This window comes from Caretta caretta, chromosome 8 (genome assembly GCF_965140235.1).
Source record: "Caretta caretta isolate rCarCar2 chromosome 8, rCarCar1.hap1, whole genome shotgun sequence".
NCBI classification, from domain to species: domain Eukaryota; kingdom Metazoa; phylum Chordata; order Testudines; family Cheloniidae; genus Caretta; species Caretta caretta.
The window spans coordinates 5,099,071-5,105,070 of NC_134213.1; positions in this window are offsets into that span (position 1 = coordinate 5,099,071).

Genomic DNA, 6,000 nt, shown 5'->3' on the forward strand with positions numbered 1-6,000 from the left:
AAACACATAGTATTGTAACTTCTCTCTCTATCCCTATCCTTGTCTGGGGATGTCTCTTTTCTAGGTGTTCTGAATCAACGTGCGAGAGCCAGGTAGCTGCTGCAGAATGTCTTCAATCTTAAAGAGTGAGTGGCTTTGCATCCGGGCAGGGAAACCACAGCAGAATTGAGTCGTGAGCATGATGTGGGATAAAGGGGTGTTGTGGAAGCGAACTCTCCCTCCATCCTACCTGCTTCAGGCCCACAGGGCCATCAATCCTCACAATCACACATCGCAAGTCACTTGTCACATTGCTAACTGCACGTAACCCTATGCGGTAGTCACTAAAGGGAGCAGCTAGGCGTCTGTCTGAAATCTCATTTGGGAAGACCCACTGCCAGTTCCTCTTTCCACCCCCACAAGCTCTCCCCTTGTCCTGCTCCTGGAAATATTCCACTCTGCTCCCTGTTGCCCAAGCTTGGAACATTTCACCTACATCTCTACTCTCATGTTGGCCTCCCATCCCTATGCTCTTCCCAACCCTCTTACCATAGAATTATGTGGGGACGGCGAGAGGAACATCTTGCTCCTCTGAGAGTTTACGCACTGCAGAGGGGATCATGTTCTGGTGCAAATGGAGGTGTTGCAGAAGGAGCTTAAGTGCTAGGCATTGACCTCTGTGGTAAATGGCTACAAGACTCAGTTCTCTGCTTGCCCTCTCCCTCCTTTGCAAATACACTAGGTGGAAAAGGGGAGGGTGTGCACAGACAACGGGCGTGTGTGAGGTTGTTGGGATGGTGGGGTGCAGGGCTCACTTCCAGTTTATGTCTTATGGTCCTCAAAGCTCATGCTTCCGGGTTTCAGACAGCCATCGCAGTGGTCAGGAAGGGATTTTTTTTAAACCTCTTAGCGTATTCTGGAAGGGTTGTTTTTGGGTTTTTAAAATCTTTTTCCTCTGAAGCAGCAGGAAGATGGAGATGGGACATTGGTAAGGTGGACCAAGGATCTAAGATGGTACCAGGCATTCTGTCTCTCAGGAGCTTGGCTGGCTGGTTCTTGCTCACATGCCCAGGGTTCTAACTGATCGCCCCACGTGTGGGCTCGGGAAGGAATTTTCCCCCAGGTCAGATTGTCAGTAACTTTGGAGGATTTTCACCTTGCTCTGCAGCGTGTAGATGCGGGTCACTTGCCAGGATTATCTGCGTTTATCTCACTTAATCATTTCCCTGCCATTGCAGAGGCCTTGAGCACTGGTGCACCTCGGTCCCTCCTGTTCTCTGACTGTGGCATGCCATAGCCTCGTCTCCTGCTAGCTGTAATACTATGGCCTCATTCTGGTTGTTGGGTTTAGTGTGAGGGTGGTGGGTCATGTTGGTGGCCTGTGCTATACTGATCAACTCGATGCATTCTTAAACACAGTCCCTCCCTCATGGAAATGAGGCCCATGTCCCCTCTTGACCTTTGCTGAGCTGGAATCACATGGAAGCCATGCACCGTGTTGTCAGTGGTGCAGGATTGGGGGTCCCTTGCGCTCCTTGTCCTTTCACTCCTTTCTGCCTTGTGCTTCGATGTGTAACACTTGGCACACAGGCTGCGTGGGATGAGCTCCCTCTGGAGCTGGTGGGGAGTGCCAACTGACCTGTCCACTCATTCTCCTCCTCAGTGTTCGGAAGAGAAGACCAGAAGGATCAGGGAAAAGAGAAGGAGAAAGACAAGAAGGAAGAGAAGGAGAAAGACAAGAAAGAGGGAGACAAGAAAGACAAGAAAAAGAAGAAGAAGGAGAAAAAGGTGAGGAACTAGTGGAGAATTCCCACATTCCGTGTGTTGTCTGGGCATTTTGGATTCCCCATTGGAGCAGCGTGACTAAAGCTGCCATTTCAGTACCTCAGAAACCTTAAGGAATAACAAATTCCAACCTCTTTTTGACTCAATTTCAGAAAGTTTTCCTCCCCCAGCATCGCCTCCAAACACAGCCGAGTGCCATTGTGTGTTGGATCCGTGCGTGACAGAGGTTCCGGCAGCTCAGCGCTCAGGCGGGTTGCACATCCCTGGTGCTCTTTGGGCAATTGGATGCTGTGATAGTCCCGGGTGCAATTCTGTGAGCAGACTGCGTGGTCCTAAGAGTCCCTTTGGGCCTTATATGCTCTGAATCTCTGTGCGTGTTTGATTTCCCACCTCCTAGGATGGTGGCACTGTGTGTGTTACAGCTAGTAATGAGCATGAAACCCATTTCTCAGGGCAGGGAGGGGAGAGTCAGACAGGCTGTCTGATCGTTGCCCCGTCTCCTCCCTGCCGAGGCGCTCACCGGGAACAGAGGAAGTGAGAGTTAACATTGGCCTTTGTTGTAAAAGCAACAAAACAAAATGCAAGTGATCACTCTTCCTCCACCCAACCTGCCAGCAGGAGATGAGCCAGGATGCCTCTGGATAGACACGGACCCCGGCTGGGAAGCTCTGTTCCGTGTGCAGTGGTGCTATCAGCAGGGTAGTCATGAACCCTTTCTTCTGTGCCCCTTAGGGAGAGGGAGATGAAGATGATAGCGGCAGCAGCAGCAGCTCCGACAGTGATTCTGACGAGGTAACTAGGAACTGATCAGTGCCTGGCAGATCTACTGGGCGGGTTTTCCCCTTGCTTTAGATTAGAATGTCCTTGTCCGGCCTGGGTCTGGTCACTGCTGTGGCAGTGTAAATTCCTTCCTTTCCTCCTCGCTCCTTCTGGGAGACAAGCATCTGCTGGCCCCTGCCAGTCTAGGGAAGAAGGGACGAAATCACATGGGCGCACCGTAAGGAAGCCCTGCGGCTACCATGTTAGTGCTACAGCTGGAGTTTGCAGGTGGTTCTGGGGACTCTTCTTCTTCCCTTTCCTGGAGGTGCGGTGTGCATGGGGTGGCCACCAAAGAGCATGAGAAGAGTTCAGAGTGGGGCGACTTTGAAAATACCCCCATGGGTAAGTCAGATCTGCTATGGGAGCTGCTGAGAATCAGCTCAGAGCACAAGCCTAGAGCTTGCAAGCCCCATTCTGCCTCTGGTACCCAGTGTGAATGCTCACAACACATCCGCAATCTCAGAATCTTGTGAGCCGCTGGAAAAGAGGCTCCACCCCTGAGGTTTTCTGACTGGCTGCCAGATCCACTTCCCCCACAATGCACCAGACAGTCTCCTGAATTGTGTAATGTTTTTGCTCTTAGAAGTCCTGGCGAATGTCATCCCCCAAAGCCTCCGGTTATAAAGGATGCCTGAATGACAGCTAGCCATGTCATGTAAACAGCTATCCACTGGTCTCAGAGGCCCATCCAACCTCACAGGAAACCTTGTGGTCTGGGTAACACAGCCATCAAAAGATGATGTGCCACAATCACTCTTCCCGTCATAACTGCAGTGGGCTCAGTTCTGCCATTGGACTCATCCATGCTACTCCCATCGAAGTTCTGTGTCCATGGGAGCCGTGTGTCTGTATCAGGGTAAAATTTGGCTAGTGGGTGATGCAAGCCCATTGGTTCTAGCTGAGGATCACTGTAGTTCTGTGTTTATCCATCCAGATGCCATGAGAGTGAGCAAGAGAGAGGGATGAGGAAACACACATCAGCTGCCCAGGCTCTGACACACCCCCTTGTTTCTCTTTGACTGATCCCCTAGGGTCACCATGGTGACAAGAAGGAAAAGGAGAAGGATAAAGAATGACTTCTGAGGCACCAATGGAGGCCACATTTGTGTTTCCTGCCTTCGCCCAGGTGCTGGGTAGAGTGAAGGAGAAGGGGATCAATCGTGAAAAGATGTACCTGGTGCTGAGGTTTTTTCATCCAAATAAAGTTGTCTGAGTACTAAAAAGACAGACTCTGTTTATTGACCAGTCAAACTCCCCCCTTTCCCCCCATCAGTATTGAGCTGTCACTTCCCTCCTTTTACTAATAATTACCTGGTAACATTTTCAAAGCTATATACCAATATTGGAGCAAATTTAATGCGGGCCATTGGAATGGGCACTGGACCGGGAGCCAGGTGATCTGTGTTCTGTCCCTGGCTCTGACCTACTGTGTCTCCTTGGTCATGTCACCTCACCTCCCTGAGCCTCTGGTTCCCCTCCCACTCTTTGTCTGCTTGATAGCTCTTCAGGGCTGGGATTGGCTATTGCTATGTGAATGTATAGCACCTTGCACAATGGGGCCTTGATTTCAGCCAGGACCTCTACCATAATACAAATAATAATGGTGTAAGCTCCATCAGAGCTAAGCGGAGGTATCACCAATTACACCACAACTGAATTTAGCCTATGGACTTCTGCAGCGCAGACTTTCCCTGGGTTCCTATGCAGATGGCGTGACTGTGCACTGTCCCTGAAAGGTTATGGGATGGGTGAATATTGTTATCCCCAATTTATAGCTGGATGCTCTCCTGAGACCAAGGATGGATCCAGGGATTCACCCAAGCGATCCTGCTGCCCAGTCCTGTGCTTAGTCCACTGGATTAGGCAGCCTTTGGCTTTGCATGTGTTCCCTTTCCCTCTGTTCAGTTACTGGTTCCTCCCCCTTCTGGCACTCACACAGCTCCTAAGGAAACAATCAGCATGGGCAGCTCCTTTGGAAATCCAGACCTCATGGTCTGTGATGGATCTGTCAGTCAGAGATGCCCAAACACAAGCCAGATATTTCAAAAGGGCTCAGAACATTCAGGGCTACCAGGCTGTTAAAACCAAATCTGCTTTGAAATTTGCTCTTTTATGTTAAAGTGAAAAATGGGTAAGTTTTGAATGTTTTGCTCTTTGAAAACTTAAACATGGCCTCAGCACTGAGGTGATTAACCGGCTTCTAGGGCACTCTTCAGCCCACGGTGACGCACACAGCTGACTTACGCCGCCCTGCATCTGACAGTGACTGATTTATTTATTAACCAATTTATTTGAGCGTGAGCTTTCGTGAGCTACACTATATTGCATCCGATGAAGTGAGCTGTAGCTCACGAAAGCTCATGCTCAAATAAATTGGTTAGTCTCTAAGGTGCCACAAGTCCTCCTTTTCTTTTTGCGAATACAGACTAACACGGCTGTTACTCTGAAACCTGATTTATTTATGGCAATCGAGCCATATTCTTATAACCACCATCCAAGCTGAGGGAGCTGCCCTTAAAAATGAGGCATCACCTCCATCTACTGGTGAAATGGGTTTCTTGCAGCTAATCTAAATGTTCCATAACCATTACCCCACATCTGTTTTATAAGGCTTCCCTGGCAAACCACATGGCCGCACCGTCTCTGAGAGACCATGAAAAACCATTAAAGATTACAAGCAGGCTGCTGGCACTTGTTTTTTCTGTGCTCTAATTGTTTACATTTTGAGAGTGTATCTCCACGCAGTTAGTAAATTATATATGTATGTACAGTCGTTAGTACATTACATAAATACTGTATAATTAATATGTGGTATGAAACACTGCAAAGATCTTACCTAACACACCACAGACCATTTCAAATGGGGAACGCTGCCACAGATCTCTCCTGGCTTTGTAATTTGGCAGCTGGCACGTTTAAACACCACCACCAGCAGGAGCAGCCTGAGCTAGGCTCCTTGCCCACCCAGGCAACCCCTCTATATTAAGGCCCCGATGCTACAAAGTCTTATGCACCTGCTTAGCTGACACTGCACTGACTACAGGCTTGTCTACCTGGGGAAACTGACCGGAAAGCTAACCCCGAATAGCCACTGCACTTTAACTTCACAACCTACCTTACTTCCTTGTGTCGACAAGCCCCTACTTTAGGGCTGGCCACAGCCCTTTATAGGTGATCGGCATCCAGGAGCAGCTGGGGTGTCAAATGCTCCAGATCCCCTCCTTCCCCCACCTCCATTCCCAGTACAGCCTATACTGAGGGGTTTCAGTGTAGCATCATTGGGCCATCGCCATGCCAGGCAGGGATATTTTCCACGAGGAGTCTTTCTGGTGTTGTAAAGAGGCCTTCGAGTAAGAGAACTGGGCCCTAGGTTTTAATCCCGATTGCAGTTTTTAGACTGTAAAGTCTTAAGGGAAG